Source organism: Opisthocomus hoazin, chromosome 24 (assembly GCF_030867145.1).
Source record: "Opisthocomus hoazin isolate bOpiHoa1 chromosome 24, bOpiHoa1.hap1, whole genome shotgun sequence".
Lineage (NCBI taxonomy): Eukaryota > Metazoa > Chordata > Aves > Opisthocomiformes > Opisthocomidae > Opisthocomus > Opisthocomus hoazin.
The window spans coordinates 2,729,852-2,747,215 of NC_134437.1; positions in this window are offsets into that span (position 1 = coordinate 2,729,852).

The following is a 17,364-nucleotide window of genomic DNA, read 5'->3' on the forward strand; positions in this document are numbered from 1 at the left end:
GCAAAACACTCTCCTATACTTTTTCATGTTAAATCCCTTCTTCCTTCTATTCTTCCTTTAATTCTACAAGAAGGTTTTTACTTCCCTCCGCCCTGTGCACATGTCTGTGTGTCTTTCATAAGGAGACTGAGCTGGGCATGCAGAGAGAATAATTTCAATTTCTGCATAAATCTCAGAAATGAATACTTAAATTCAAGCAAAAAATACATTCTTACACCTTTAATTTCCTCTCTATGAAGTATAATGAAAAAGCCTGATTATTTTTAATTCTTCCCTTTAATAATTCAGCAGCAGAGTGATTTAAAGCTGGGGACAATAATTACCTTTTCACTTCCCTGGTAAATGGAGTTTTAATAGAAATGGAAGCTCAAATGCTGAAATTAATTCAAACAGGTCAGCATCAGGTCATCCATAGCATCTTCTGTATAAATCATTTATCTGAAAAATGGCCTGCTTCTCAATTTCACAGGAATCTCTACCCAGAGGCTACATTTAAAAAGAAGACTCAATGTTTATATCTTGTAAAGCATGGAGGGGAAAAAAAAACTGCAATCCACGTAATCTTGGAAGGATTTTTTTTAATGCAAATTAAACTGCTAGTTGAAGGACAGGAGAGCAGGGGCTTGTCTAGATTAGGGAAATTCAGCTGTAGCTACAATGATCATTTACTGTGGAAGCTTATATGGATCCCATTATCTGAGCAGTTTGTGCTACTAGGTCTATTTATCTTTATACTACACCTGCTACACCAATTTTTTAGATGAGGTATGGAGGTGAGCAGTGTCATCCAGAGGGAGCAGAGCAGCTGAGACTAGACCCCCAAAATGAAGAGTAGGTTCTAATTAGTACCACGTGCAGCCACTAAGGCCTTTCAGGGAGGGGAAAAAAAAAAGTCTCTTCAGCTCAGCCATCCATGGAGATGTACTTTGTAAAAACAAGGATGAACCCAGGCCAAGTTTAGCCAAAGCTGACCCTGCCCTGGCCACGGTGATGCCACGGAGCCAGTGCACCAAATGTTCTTCTGGCACAGGGAGAAAGGAAAAGGCTATAGTGGCTTCACTGAGATTCCCAGAGGCTGCACCAAGGTCCTGTCCTAATAGATTGAAGTGCCGAACTATCCCTGTGGGGTCAGGAGCTTTGCTGCAATGCTTACCCTGAGCAGTCCCAAGGCTGCTTCCACCTGGGGTTGATGTTTCTGGGCATGGTGGAACAGCCCAGCACCCTGTTGAAGTGGAAGGGGGTGGGCCAGAAGCAGGGTTTGGCTGGAATCAGACAAAGCATCTGGGAGTTAAATTTTTCATGAGAGATAAACATAAGCTGCCTGGTCTCTAATTAAGCACTGGGATGGCGGAACTTTAAAGCACTCCAGCTCTGATTCGCTGCAAGTGCGTGGTAATGATTTCTTTTCAAATGTCAAGCAGTTTTGTTTCTATTTCCTTTCATAAATAATTGGTGCTGAGCCGGTGGCAACACCAGCATCCAGCTGGCAGGAGGAGCCCGTGTGATCCACTTCCAGCATCCAGCCATGCACTGGGGTTGTTACAGTATACCCCAGGAGTGCAGACAGGACTGCATGACTTGGGGTGCTGCTCCACCCTAAAGAAAAAAGAGACAGGGGGGGAAAAAGCCTTTTCTCCCGGGGTGGAAATATGTGCTTTCCCACTATCAGTGCAGGGTACAAGAAGTCACTGCAATTTCTTTGAGGTTTCCTATTTCAGTTTATCAAGTCTTTTGTTTTCACGAAGATTAACCCAGCATTTACAGAGTGTGCTCATGGCACGGAGTTGTGGCTGCACACCACAAGAATGGAGGATGGTAAGAGACTGTGCTCTCCTATAGGAATAAGGAGGAGACTTCATGTCTGAGGGCCGGGTGAATTCTGGACAACCTTTGCTCCAGTGCCAAATCACAATGGGGGAGGAGAGGAGCATGGAAATGAGAGATCGGTGTATGAACCGTTTACCATCCCACATGCTAGGGAAGGAGCCTGGTTAGACTGGCTCTGAAGTGGATGCGTGTGGAGGGATAGTTTTTGTTGTGGTGCTTCTGGTTCACAAGTCTGTTTACCTTTCCATAATGCAGGATGTGCCTCTGATTGTGTCAGTTCTCACTGGTCAACTGGCAAGGCACTGGGATGTGTCCAACAGGCAAGGCAAAGATGCTTGGTCTCTGCAGAAAGAATGCTTGTGAATCTTGGTGGAACTGTCTCCCACTGAGCTGCTACCAGGCTAGCACTGGCCAGAGAGCTTGCACATAAATAAGCACATGCCCAGCTGTGCTGTTCTAGCAGAGGTGACACGGGCCACCAGCAGTTCCAGGTGAGTCCTCCCCTTCCTGCTCCTCTACAAGTAAAGAGCACGTCCCGCCATGATACGCTTGCCCTTTCTGGAGCTCCACCGGTTGCTATGTGTTTTCTCTGCCTGTTAGACTCTACACTAATACTTCTATATCCATTACCGTTTACAGCCACGTATTATACACCATTGCCTGGGGAACTCAAGCAAATGATTGCATTGCTGGAATCTCAAACTCTGTCAGTAAATACAAATACAGCTTCCAGACATAAGCAATGACCCAATCAGTCATCAAGTCAAGGAGTTCAAACTGATGTCTTTTTTTGGGGTCCTACTTAAAATGCTGCAGAAGTGCTGAATTTTATAAAAATGTTCAATGCAAGTTGCAGGTCCCTATTTAAACTGACAGACTCCCTAATCAGAAGTTAAATAATGCCCTTATTCCTTTTCTTCCTTTCTGCTATCTTCAGGGTTGGCACTGGCAGTACTATAGCTGAGAAGTGCATTCAATTAAAAAAAGAAAGTGTTTCAGAAACGTAAAGACTTTGGAAATGAGATCTCCTGGCAGAAAGATGTCCTGCTAAGGGACATCCTGCTCTTACTGCAATGATGAAATTGATCACCCAGTTGTTTTCAAAAGAATGCCTGGAGTTTTTCAGATTCCCTGGACCTACCCAGCCTAGGAAGGCAGATGTTTAAACCCTGATTTTGCTTGCATGTTACTGTATTCCTTACTTAGCCCCAGAAATATCTGAAGTGGCTATGCTGCCTCTCTCAAGAGGGAAGGAAGAAAAATCAGACAAAATAGAAGCTGGGTTGCTTGTTTAAGGCATGTTAGAGAAGTGTGTGTGTGGCTTTCTCCCTCAGCTACAGGGCAGTGCCATGGCAAATAGCTGTTCCTTGCTCCGGTATGTCAGATGTCTTCTGGGGACAGCCAGCTTGCCCTCTCTGGGGCCACTAAAGACAGATCTGCGTCATATGCATTTCACTCACAGACCCACTGGCTGGCTTATGTATAGAAGTCTATGCATGCCCTGGTGTCTGCCAGTAGGCAGCACATATGCATATATTACGCACATATAGCTATATCCCCATCCATGTGTGGCTGTCCCATACAATCCAACCCTCTGTTATGGGAACAAGCTGGAGAAATGCAATGGGATTCTTCCAACAGCCAGGGCTGCTGCTTTCCCAGAGATTTTCTGCTGTGCTCCTTGGTGTCACTGCTCTCTGAACCACTGCTGGTTGCTTTGATCTGGCAGGGCAACTTGACACCTCTTGTATAAACAGGGCTTTCCCCTCTCCTGTTGCAGTAATGATGTTTATTGAGTCGCACACACATCCACTCTCCTGCATTTTTCATGGGCCTGCTCTCCAGTGGCAATGCAGCCTGCTAATCAAACAGCACCAAACCAGGCAATTGCTTCTGCTCCCTACTACAGCTGATAATTACCCTCCTTCCCTTGCAACAAGCTCTGACAACTGTCACCCTGTTGGTCACTAGCCATAGATTTAATTGACAGATGGTCTCTTACCTCTTCTCACACAGGCTCTCTGATTAAGTGTTAGGAGAAGGTGGAGGATGCCCTGTCCATCTCTAAGCAAAGAGGGAAGGAAATGGGATGTGGTGTATGGCTGGGATCCAAACATGGATGGTGTTATTCACCCTGTGATAATAAACTCTGCCTTTTCCGTCCTGTGCTCTTACAGCAGTTCAGCAGGGGGTGGTGGCCATGGCAGTAAGGCAGAGCTCCTCTCTTACCAGATCCGCTCTGCAAGAGGACCATGCAAGGCGGAGATAGAGAAAAGGGTGGAAAGGATATTCTCTTAAAACAGCCCTGCAAGAGTCTGCTGTGTGAAATAGTCCCCTTCATTTGAAGGCCTCAGCCTTGAAAGCGGTGTGGTAGCAAAACAGCCTTCCATAGAGTGGAGTTTTTCACCGTCAGCTGGAATAATGAGGTAGGGCAGTTTCTGGCGGTCTAGAGCCAGTGCTCCAAGTGCTGCAACGCTCCCGAGTAAAAGGTCAGCCAGAAGATACCCCTCTCCCTCCATGCTGTCTTTGACTTGCTGGTAGGTGATGATAGATGCCTTTTCAAGGACGGTAGGTAGGAGACTGTGCAGTTAGCTGTGCAGGGACCATTGCATTTTTTCCTCTGAGCCTGGCCAGAGCTCTGCAGAAACCTTCCCTGGGGACTCTAAGAACTGCAGCTCTTCCCTGGAGTTACAGGGGAGCCCGAAGGCGCGGCAGGATTGCTAAAGTGCAGGTGGTGGTGCTCAAGTGAATCCCTTGCCCTCGTTCCTGCCCAGCCAGCTCAGGAACTGCAGAAACACCTTCTCGGCAGCACAGTGCAGAGGCACGGCTCCTGCATCTATTGGCATGTGATGCAGGGGCTTCTTAGAGCTCATGTGCTAAAGGTGAGACAAAGCACTGTGTAGCACCCAGGAATGTGCCTTTGCTGTAATGAACCAATGCTGCGGAAACTACACTCCTGGTGTTCCTTCCTCCTCCTGCACCAGTCACTCGCAGAGCCTGGATTTTTTTAATCCTGGTATCAGATAAAGATGGAGCAATCACAAATATAAAACAAAAAGCAGTGTCTTAGGGCTAACAGCCCCTTTTCCAGTGCAGTGCAGACCTGTCATCTGTTTCTTGGTGTATGGACACTCGCTGTTGCCTTAGGTAAAGGCAAGCTTGGGTCCAAGAAATGTCATGACTCAGCCCTACTATGTCCCCACTCCCACCAAAAAAACACCATTCCCCGTGCTTGCTCCGTTCCAAGCACAAACTGACATGGAGTATCCTGTGGCCTCAGTGTGCCGGGAGGGCTGTTCCCAGTTATGGGGTAGGAAAATAGCTGCTTGAACTGCTTCACTCCTGGGGTGGGATAAACGGTCTTTGGAACATTGTGGGAGATCCCTGGGGCTGTGGGACTTCATAGTGTGAAGGAAGAAATGTGCAGGGTGTGAAAGGTATGCAGAGCTCTGAGACAAACAAGAGCATCTGTTTTTCCCACCTTTTGCTAGAGAGTTGCCCTTCACTTTTTGCTTATTTGTGGTGAATTGGATACTCTAGATGAGAAGAAGTAAGTCTCATGCTATGGAAACATGGTGAAATCTGAGAAGTTGTGTTCTTGGTTCTCTGTCCCTGCCCAGTTCTCTGTATCCTGCCTGAATGACATGCGAATTGTCAGGGCTCCTGCTTGTACGCCATCTCTTCATCTGTCCCCTGAAATGAAAACATGTCCTCCAGACAACAAAGCAACAAAGAGTCTTAATTTATGAGTACTGAATAATTTAAGGAACTTCCATGCCCTGCTCCTTTTTTGTTGTTGTCCCTTGGGAGAATCCACACTCCCCCATACACACATCGTCCCTACCATGCACACACATGGGGAATGGGAGAGCAGGAGACCCTCCTGGGAGACATAAAATGTTACACATACTCCTTTCTCTTTCCATTCAGCCGTCTAGCCATCTCTTCCTCTGTATAAATACAACTGTCTTCCCAGCCATCTCTTTCTATACTTTGCTTTCTCTCTGTCTTGCACACACATCTCAGCCTTCCTGTGCTTTACCACCACAATATCCTCGAGTCTCCCTTAAGAGCACTCCATTTCAATAGGAGATGGGACCTGGGAATTTGGCTTTAATATTTCATAAGCTTCGTTCTAAAATGTAAAGCATATTTACATTATTTGCATCAACTACCAGGAAAACAAATGCCTTCGATTTGCAAGCAGATCCTAACCTGCTGCCCATTTTTCCAGGAGTGAGCATAAATATGACAATTTATCCAAAGGAACCTTTTCTACTATTTACATTTATATTGAATAATTTAAAACAAATTTCTCCACTTCCATAAATTCTTCCTTCTAGAATGGGAGAACCTGTCCACGTCTAAGGAATATGCTTCTAAGGGAAACTTTTAACTACACAAGCACACACATATATTCACAAATCTGATCATATTCATGCCTGAGCCATCCTCCAGGATGGACTGACCATACTGAGCAAAGAGACTATACTGAGAAAGAGGGGACATTTAGTGTTGGGGTCCTAGACATAGAGGAGGAAATGGTGAGCCCAGGAATGAGGACTGCAAGTTGGATTATCCTGAGGAAGAGCTTTGATAGGGAACACTAATATGCCAAGGTGAAGCAAACTGAGCACCCTGATCTTGCACTCGTAACGATATACCATGTGTGTTCATTTGGCAAAGAGGGAAGAGTTTGTGTCTCATGTGTAAGCCAGCACTACAGCCCATAAGCTGGGAAAGCACAGGACCAAAAATCATCCGGCCCTTTCCAAATTCTGTTTCTTCCTCTTTGCCTTCATCTGAAGAGGGGAGACAAAGCGACTGCATTAGAGATCACCACATGCTGATGCAAGAGCAAAACACAACAAACTCAGGCTCCACAAACTTCATGCTGGAAAAAGCTTGTAGGTTTAAGCCTGCAGAATGTTCGGGCTGAGCTCCTCCCAGCAGCATCCAGGGAGGCAGATCTTCAGCTGGTGCCAATCTGTGATAATCAGTGAGGTGATTTAAACCTGCTGAGTACCCACACTCACTTTTCTTTCTTCTCTCCCTGGACGGGCTTAGACCTTTTGTCTCTCTTCTCTTTCTAATAGCTTATACTTTCATCACTTTTTCTTCCTCAGGGTTTCTTTGGTAGCATTCTCTGAAGTTTAGTCTGTTTGCTAGACACAGAGTTAATGTTATTATTCTATACTGGCTTGCAGATACATTGTCCATCACTTAGGCATGACAGAGAAGTGAGCCAAAAATGAATCAAGCTATCACACCCCAACGGATGGGGGAATCTCCCTTGGAAACCCAAGCAGGAGCACTCGAAGAGGAAATTCTACAGTGAGTCATAGTATAGGAGCGGGAGTTCATCCTCGCAATAGTGAGGATGGAAGTTTGAATAATGTCTAGTTGCCTAATCTAAAAACTGTCTCCTTCTCTCAAGACTCCAGGTTCCCTTGCCAGCGTAGAGCATGATTTGAACCTTACCATGTGCCTTGGACAGCTGATGATTTTTTTCACCCTGCTTTTACAGGAGACTAGGTATGTTTTTAAAAATTTCTTTCATCTATGCTGGCCTTAGCCTGTTGGACCTCTCTGTGTAGTAGACACAGGCTTGGTTGCAGTATGTAGTCTGTCCACAGGCTGTAGTACAGTAGATGGATCTTCTGTGGCTGGAAAAACTTCCTGAGCTTACCTTTTCTAAATGGGAATTGTTAATTTGTTGAGGGGAAGACAGGGAATTGGAGGAGGGCCGCTGAAACACACAAAAGGGGGGCAGTTGGTTGTGCAAGAACCTAGAAGTTTTAGCCTTGCAAATTGACTTACAGTGTGTTTGGAGATGGGATACTTGAATGCTGAGAAGTGCTAGCTTGTAGACTCCTTATCACAAATGAGAGGAAGAAATGCTGTTGAGGGGAGAAAAATAATTTGCTTGTCCTTTGGGAATAACTTCTGCAAGCACTGACAAGAATCATATAGCTTTATGGAGAAGCCCGGGAAACTCTGCTGTGTGGAAGGAAGAGCCTGATACAGCACTGGAGAGGTGCAAGAGCCATGGAAGTAGAGAAACAGGCAGAAGCACCAGGCAGCGAGAGTAGGAAGCCGCTTCCTACTGCAGCTTTAATTTGCTAGTAAGAGGGAATTCAATCCCTCATGTGCTCATCAAAGCTGATAGAGTAACAGAAGTGTTAGTCTTTTAATTGAAAATGGAATAAATCCACCTGCATATAATACCTCCCCAGAACATTCCTCCTTAAAGATAGCTTCCTTTTATTTTCTCAACCATTACTAAAATTTCAAAGTTAGAGATTAATTATAATGGTAATACTACCATTTATTTTACTACCAGCTGTACAGTGAGAATAAATCTAGCCTGAAAATAATTTGATTACTGTGTCTACACTTAAAAGCTTGTGATACTGCCTCTGTATTAATGAAATATTATTGACTAATTCCATTGAATTTGGCAAAAGCCCTCCCTTGCTTCTTGCACTGCACTGAGGCACAGATCTTGGAAAAATAAGACCTTGTTTAAACAAGAGTTCAACTCCTGACATCTAGGAAATAGGAACATTAGAAAATAATGATGAACACACTTTCCTTCCTCCCCCTTATTCTGAAACAGCTTGTTTCCATTCCCCCTTCTTTTGTTTATTTCTCAGAAAGCCAATGTGCAGCAGGTACCTCCTGGTAGTGTTTTATGTTTAAGGGCACAGATACCCATTTAATTAACTCCATAATTGTATGGTAACTACTGGCCTTCTGATTGCACGGTAAGCAGCAGATAGATTAAGACAGTAATTTCATGGTTATTTCTGTCTTTCCTGACTGCTGGTCTCTTAGGGACAAATTCAGATGTCCATTTTGAAGCTTATAATTAGGCAAAGCCTCTCACTCAGGCCAGGGAGGGACTGATGTACCCAGGGAGGCCAAGGCCAGAATCTCTGCATGTGGCTATAGACCCTGTTGCTAACAGTGTAATGAAGGAAGCTGGAGTGTCCTACTCGGGGCTGAGCAGCACCAAGGGCCACATGACAGAGAGGATCCCTGTCTCTTATGCTTGCAATATGAATGAACAGCTGGGCTGGGGAAATAAAGGCAGACGGTGAGGAAATGTTCGATGCATTTATCAGGTGCCGTGTTAGGAGTGTTGACCCCTTAATTCCTCTGCAATAGAAAGGAAAAGTTAAACACCTCCTAAGGATGTTTTAGCCCCCCTACAAAGCTGAATGGTCTCTGAGGGAGAGAGTGACTGCATGAATGATCAGAGTGAGGGGGAAGGCAGCTCTGATTTCTCCAGAGCTCTGCTGCATTGATCCAGATATGGCATGGGAGTCAGGAAACAGCTGCTGGACTTAGTGTGCTCCCCTGCCTCATCAGCACTGCACTCAGACCAGCAGGACAGGAGCCCAGGCAGCCTTTCCCTGTCCAGGGATGAGGCAGTGCTACACGAGAAAGTTCAGAGGATGGCATCGGTGCCCCTCATAGCAATGCTCATGAGTCATCCTTGCTGATGGAGATGAAGGCATTAGGCTGGAAGGAGATGAAGGAATTAGGCTGGAAGGCATGAGGCAGGAAGATGCCTGGTGCTTATGCTAGTCACAGGGAGCACAGTGAATAGGACTGGAGGGAGCTGGTCAGAGAAAGTTGATAGAAAACTCCTGCAGCAAATCTAGGCCAAGAGAAAAAAAAAAACCCAAACCTCTTCTACCCCCTGTCTTAGCATCTCTTTTGCCTCTTGCAGTATCTCTGCTTGTATAATTGCCTGATTGCTCTACACTTGGATGTAGTTATCTCTATCTGAATCCATTCTCATAACTATAAAGACAGATTTCCCATGAGCTGCTGACATTTGAAACTGAGGTCTACAGGCGAGATCAGCCACAAGTCTTTCTGGGGGCTGCAACTGTGCAACACAGTGAACAAATCCCACATGACTACAGAGCATGAAAGTCTTGGCTTTATTAACTCAAACTTCTTTACTGATATTAGACTTGTGATGCCCACAGAACAGATTGCCTGTTAGCTAGGTAAATTGTGATAAAAAAAGACAACGAGTTCCCTCCTCCTCTCCCAGTCCATCTCAAGCAGTGTGTTGTGATCTTGCTTTTTCCCTTTCTGTCAACAGGTAGTTTGTGTCAGATGTGAGGGTTTAGAATCTAGAATCATATCAGGAATGACAAAAATCACAGGGTCTTCACAGTGTCTGTTGACTATGAGGCTGGGCCACAGCCTTTTGAAACCAATGGGAGACTTTCCTCCTTTTGACTAGACATTGTGTCAGGACTTAAAAAGGATTAAAATAGGAAATAACATGTAGGAGCAGAATGAGAAATTGGAATAACTTGGCAGACACTGCTCTCGATGAGCAGTGACTGAACCTAGAGCAAACCCTGTACCAGATTCAAATGTGAGATCTGCTGGTAGTTTCCACTGGATCTTCAAACTGTCTTTAGTTGTCAGAAGATCTGGGAACCATATGATACCGATGGGACTTGCTACAGAGCTGCTTGTGCTGGAAATTCTGTTTAGGAACCAAAATAAAATCTTCTTGCTGGATACACTTCCCAAAGACCAAAATTGTGATACCCCTTCAACACCAAATGGGGGCCCATTAGCACACTTGTGTTTGAACATTTAAAGCAATTATTCATGTTCATCCAGCTCCGAATAGCTACCAAAACACCATGTGTTTTTCTTCAGTCTTAATAAAAACCTAAATGATTCTTCATTAAGCAGCCCATTAAGATGACTGCAGTTTCCTCAAAGCTCATTAGAGGATATTCTCACCGCTAAATTATCACACTGGAGTTTTATAGAAGTCTGAGGAAAGATGCCCTATTGCGATTAATTCATGATAGATTTTCTCTCCTTTGCTTGCAGTCTGTGAGGTGCTGAGCTTGCCATCAATCCTTGTAAAGCTTATCCTTCTCTTCCACCAGGACCTATCCTCTGCAGAGATGGTTCCTGCCATGGAGAACCTCTAAGCCTTGTGTAGGCCTGGTAGTGGTGATGGCCAGGAGAAAGCTGGCCTATCTAGGACAGGGTCTCCATTGGCATGTCTCTGCTGGGAGTCACTGAACCACCTCTTGCCCATGGGCAATGCCGTGCAAGTGGCATGCAGGACTAGAGCAATGGTTTCGAGCTCTGCCTATGCTTCCTGGAGCCTTGCTCTCCAGACACTGAAGTACCACACTGCACCCATTAACCATACACCCTTCTCTCCCACTCAGCTGGGACCTGACCTGCCGACTACTCCCGAATCCTCCTCTTTAACTCTTCCATCTCCAAAGAATTAGCATCAAGAGCAGCCTTGCAAGGCAAAAATCTGAAGACAAAGCAGTGACAACAATAACAGAGGATAGAATAAGTTAAGTCTGTGCAGGTTCAGCGTGTATCGTCCCCACACCAGGTTCTCCTGAACTCAGTGCCAAGCTATAGGAGCTGGGGATCACTGAAGTGTGGGAACACAGGCTGCTTTGACAAAACAGAACTACCTAATCTCATTTTATGGTACATTATACACTTGGCCTTTTGAACAATCAGTGACCATAAATGGTGTTTACATCCTGAAGCCAAATCTAGGGAAAGAACAAGAGATAATCCATCTGGCTGGAGAGGATAAAGCGGGAAGGGCCAGCAGTGCACAATTATTTATGTCCATTCAGAGACACAGGGAAATTAGGTGCATTAACAGAGCTGCCAGGCCCTCCTCAGAATAGGGCTTTAAATGATATTGATGTGGTGCTAATAGGTGCATAGTTTGTCTTTTTTGTGTTACAGCTCAGGGCTTGGAACAGGAAATTGGATAGCAAGTTTAGGCGTATATTCTTCATGAGGATTTATTTCTAGGGATTTTGATTTTTAAAAAGCTGCAAACACATTTGGCCCAACAAGAGGACCAGGGAGTTGTCAGGGGTACACAGACACGGTGCCAAACCCAACACAGGGCCCCATTCAGCATGCCACTGACAGAGCACCGATATCCACTGTTTTCACTCCAACTTCATTCGCCAATGAAGGGTCAGGACTCCTTAAATCAGGATTTTGCCTGAATGAAAAAGGAATCTGAAGAATATCCCCCATCTGAAGATGACCTTCGGCAAGCTATGATTTGAGGCAGGCAGAACATCTAATTTCTAAAGAAAAGTCTAGATTTAAGACCAGCTCTGAAGCATCTGTGATAATTTCTGGGATTATTACAAGTAGGGACAGATTTGTATTTCAGGAATGCTGGATGCGCCTGGATTATTCTCTCCTTTGGGACAGGTTCGAACACCCCAGGGCACTGTCAGGGCCACTGTTATCCTGCAGGGGTGTGTAGGTAACCTGCTGGCCCTGCCTATAACTGTGGCTCTTTGCGGGATATTCCCCTGTCTGGGGCCAATTTCAGTGTCAGACAGCTTGGGGAGGGAGGAGGTCAGTCCCTAGACAGGTACGTGCTTCTCTTTTTCTGTCTGGCATTCCACTCATAATTGCCAACAGGAGTTGTTTGAATTAATCCCTAAGTATAGCAGCAATAATAAAAGACTGTGCAAGGTATTTGGCTGAAGCCCATGGGCTGCATACAAATGAAAGTGGCACATTCCCCACTCAGATGCTGTGGAAGAGTTTTTGAGGGAGCTGTGTGAGGAACAGCTCATGGTTCTTTCTTGACTGCAGAAATTCTACTACTAATTCCATCTACCCAATCCAGTCTTATTATTTCTAAGATTTCAGTCACCACTTAACCTTATAAAGGGCAAAATTTCTTATGCAAGTGGCATGACACCACCCTACTTATTTTTAAGAGACTGTGCTACTGGCATCCAATTTGCGTTTCATCCTTGAGTACATTCTGCACCACGTCCTCTTTATTACAGAGCTCTGCCTTTCACATTTGGGCAAGGCCTCTTAGATCATTGAAAGTAACTGGGCAGTGACCAGGCACAAGTAAATGCTGCGTAAGTGGGGGATCCTGTGGAATTCAGATTCAGAAAGAAAAGGAGGACTTAGCCCTGTGTTGGATTTTTGTGGCAGAAAGCTGCTCCCTGGCATGGACTGTGTACCACTTGCAGATTTCTGACCTGGAAGTTGATCTGTGAGTCGTTCTGAAGTAGGATGCATTAGGGCATGACAGTATCTCTGGAGCTGTGTGTCCCGGCATTTGGGGCATGCCTTATGCTGAAGACTGTTGTGGGGACTTAAAGAGCTTGGTCTTTTGCTGGCCTCTGGTCCAGGGAATTTCTTCTTTTGCTTCCCTAGAGTTTTGAGACATACCTCCTATAAGAGACCACGTTTTCTCAGGTGATGGAGAAAACCTCTGTCCACTTTTTCAGACTGTGTGGCTGCCCTTGTAAGGCTGCCTAGGAAATCCCTCCTACCTATGGATAAAATTTCCTCGCATGTGGCCTATTCCTTTCAGCTTTAATCTTCTCCAGAATCAGCTATTAAATCAAGACTGTGTGTGATTATCTGCCGTCATCTTTGGCGGAAAAGGTGCAGAGTCTGAAGTCAAACGCTGTTTATTCATTCAGTTCCTTCTGCAGCTAAGGCAGGAACACTGCTCTTGGCACAGAATTAGCAGAGGAAGGGCAGTTCTGTGATTTGTTGGCTTCATTTGACAGGCAATTTTCAGGTCTGGATCAGAAAGCTATAGTGAAGGTTTTAGAAGTGACTGCATTTGGGTTTAGCTTTGGGGGAGAAGAGTGTTATTTTTACTCTAGTTTCAGAGAAAAGATTTTCAGTATGTCATGGCAGTTTTTAATGACTCTGTTCTATTACTGTAGCATCAACTGAAGTTAGCTGAGACCAGAGACTAGCTGTGCTATGTACTGCACAGGCATGAAGTGAACAAAGTCCCTCCCCAGGGAGCTGCAATATGCTAACAAACATAAAGAATAATCAGGGAAATTAAACAGTGAGTAATGAATCACAATGACGGATGTATGTAATACCATTATTTTCTAGTTCACCTCCTTCTGATATGAGGGTGTAAATGCACCACTTAGATCAGCTGAGTGAAGCTGATCTGGTGTCAAAGAAGTTATTGGACCACATCTGTGCAGTGGACTTGTGCACGGGGTAGCTTACAGCATCTGTTTCTTAAGGGTAAACTTTCTCCAGATGTCTTGGGGAAAACACCAGCAGCCAAGATGATTTGACAGCAATTCAGAAATCCAGGCAGGAGCCCGCCAGACCATTTGGGCACGTGCTGCATAAGTTTTTTTCTCTTTCTCCCTCTCTTTCTCTCTTCATGATCTGAGACAATTATTTCTGTGCATTGTGATTCTAAAGCGAACATCCCTGATACTAGCTCTGCCTCTTATCATGAGGAAGCTGCAAAATTGCTTTCAAATTGTTTTACAATTGGGTTTTGTTTGCGAACCTCTCGATTGAGCAAGGCAAAACTGACAGGAGAAAAGCATTTGGGAAGGAGGGAGCAGAAAGGAGGCCAAGAGGTTGAGGCTAGGGATACTGCAGAGATGAAAGGAGGGATGAAGGATGCTGTTTTCAACAGAAGCTCATGGGTCACAGCAGAAGGGATGGCTTCCTTAGCCTTTCAGAGTGGGAAGCAGCTCATGTGCTGTGTGCACGAGTGTTGCTGCTGCCCTATGTCTGTGCGGAGCCTAGTACATGCAGGGCCTGGCACGTGGTTAGAGAGGATGCAAAGTACTACAGGAAGGCTAATATCTTTGTATATAACACCTTCCCACGAATTATGGTTAAAATACGTCTAGTTGTTTGGGACAGACCTAGCATCCATTCAGCCTGGTGTCTTCTAACAGTGGTAGAAAAAGGGGAATCACAGTCGTCATGCAAGCAAGTATGGAACCTGGTAAGAAATGAAAACCTCTGGGTGAAGTTGTGTCCTCTGAGAATTGAAAAGTAATTTTTCCACTGACTGCATCTGACCACAGTTCCAGCACCCCCCATCAGATGTTGGGCCAAAGTTAGCACTGCTGCCAAGGTATTTCCTTGCAGTGCGATAAAAATAAAATACTGTCTGATCCAGCGGCTGTGATAGCAGTGACTTTGTTTAAGCAACTTTATAATGAATCCTAGTTCTTCTCCCAATAGATGCCTTTGCTATAATATACTGGAGTGGCAATGGAATAAAATAGATCAGCTTTTACAAACTCATAAACACACAGAAGGGAATGTAAACCAATTTCTGATCTAGTTGAGGTGCACTGAGATATCACAGAGCGACATGAAGCTTGAGTGGATTCTGAAATTGCTCTTGAGCCTATGAATTCATCTCTCCTTTCTCTCCTCTGCCAACAGAGATGTTGCTCTTAACCCTTTGAAGGCTGTCCATGTATTCACACTTTCTTTTGGTCTCTCTCCGTGTATGTGTGCACAGTACTACCTTGTGTAGATATGTGCAGGCAACCCCAAGCATGCACACACACAATCTCCAGGGGCATTTTAAGAACAAAAGCTGAGAGAACCCAGATTTTTTTGCTGTGTAGTTAGACGTATTTCACTCTGTTTTGCCGAGCAGGTTTTGATTTGGTGCCTTTGCCTTGTCTTCTTACTGTTTCAGGCTCTGCTGTCCACAGCATGGTTACTTTCATCCTAGACATGGCTTCATTGCCAGAGGAATCCACATATAGAATGTGCAATGTGCTTCGGGCTAAAAGGTGACAGGGCAATGTCAGCTGTTGTTACAATCATTCCCCGGCCTCGTCTTCCCTTCACACTTAGTCTGGGAAGCATCAAATATCTTGGCTGAGCCAGAGGGAGCAATACATTTCCTTTGGCTTGCCACTTTTCAATAGAAAGATCACCTGCAGAAAAATTGTTTAAAGGTCAGCTGTGAGATATGGAGAATTCAAAGGGTCAAGACACTGAAGTCTCAGAACTCTTCACTGACCAGCAATTTAACAGCTCTTAGGAGAAAGGGGTCATCTGGGACAGAGACCATAGTCATGTCACTTGCTGTTAAATGCCTCACTCAGAACACCCTGGGTGTGAGTCACCTGGGACATATGGGGCTGGGTACACAGCTGACAGCTGGAGCAATGCTGTTGGTTACACTTGAGCAAAGTTGGCTCATACCCAGCAAGGATCTGGCCCTGAGAATAAAGATGCTGCCACTCCATGGGGGAAAAACAGAGGAGGGCACAGGTTTAGGCCCATTAAAAATGCTGCCACTGTCTGGTACAGATGGAAATACGTAAGAGATCCTCAGGGGCCTGAGGAGACAGAATTGCAGCCTCTGGAGCCATGTCAAGAGACAACCCCAACCCTTTTTGAACCATGTCTCTTTCCCTCATAAAAGTTATTGCAATGTAACAACTTGACTGTAAAGGGATATTTCTTCTCAGAATCCATCCTGTGGCATTCTCTGTCAGTATTCCTTGTGCCCTCTTCTGTGCTTAGCCCCACATCTCCTCCTGTGCTAGCACTTTGCCACATGGCATATGGGAATGCTTTTTAGCTTTGTTTGCATCACTTCCTCTTGCTGGAGGTCAGACCACAATTGGGCAGCAAGTGCAGCTGGGACCCACGCACACTGCACTGCCTTGCGATAGGTGCTGGAGAAATGAAGTTGATTTCTACCCACTGAAGAGCCATCCCTCTGCAGCTCCATCCCCTAGCTCATGCCTAGAGATTGCCTCTGGGGCCCAGGAGGGAAATTTTCTTCCCCAGTTGAATTAACTACATGCATTTTCTGGAGGGAAAATGCAGGGCTTTCTGCCTTCCCTCCAGACTCACCATCAGAGAGGTTGTTGCTGTAACCCTTCTTCATCTCCTGGAAAGGGAGAAAAACCCACCAGAGCAAGTCAGGGAGGCAGGAGAACTCGTATGATGCCTTGGAGTGGGGCTGGGGCTGACATGGCCCCGAGCCTCCCAGTACTGGCCCATGCAGAGAAGCAGCATGCAGCATCACTGTGACGATATCGGGGGTCATGCACTTTATCCAGCTGTCAGAGATAACAGGGAACGGGAAAAACAAAGCTGAATGCCAAAAATAATGCAGGGAGCAGCAGGGATAGTGGGTGAGTTGTGGCTGGGAATGCTTGGGTTTGATTTCGGTGATGGCTTCTCCAGTTACCTGCTCAAACTTGTGCAAAACAAACAGCATCTGACCTGCCTTGTGCCAGGTGGCTGCCGACTGCACCAACTGGCTCAGCTCTGACCATGTGCTCGGCTGCGGGAGCCCATGCGGACAGCCCTGTGTCAGAAAGGGGAGACAGTGTATTTCACTGGCTCTGCTAAACAAGTTCTCTGCTTGCTGGGACCTTGGTGGTTCAATGCCACTGTGCAGATCTGTCCTTCCCTTGCTCTCATCCTCTCTCCCTCCTTGCCTATGGGTACTGGCAGGAAGCAAGAACAAGTTCTTGGTCTTTGGACCCCATTTTCCAGACTACGCATGAAAGATAGAACTTGATTTTCTTGGGCAGACTGATTAACAACCCCCCACTATACACCAAGTCCCAGGAACATCACCGGTGAAGTCTGCAAATACTCCCAACAGACATGGTCAGTCCCTTCAGCGCTGCATGTTCTCAAGTGCTGCTGGGAAACCAAGACATGTTTTCATCATCAGCCTGT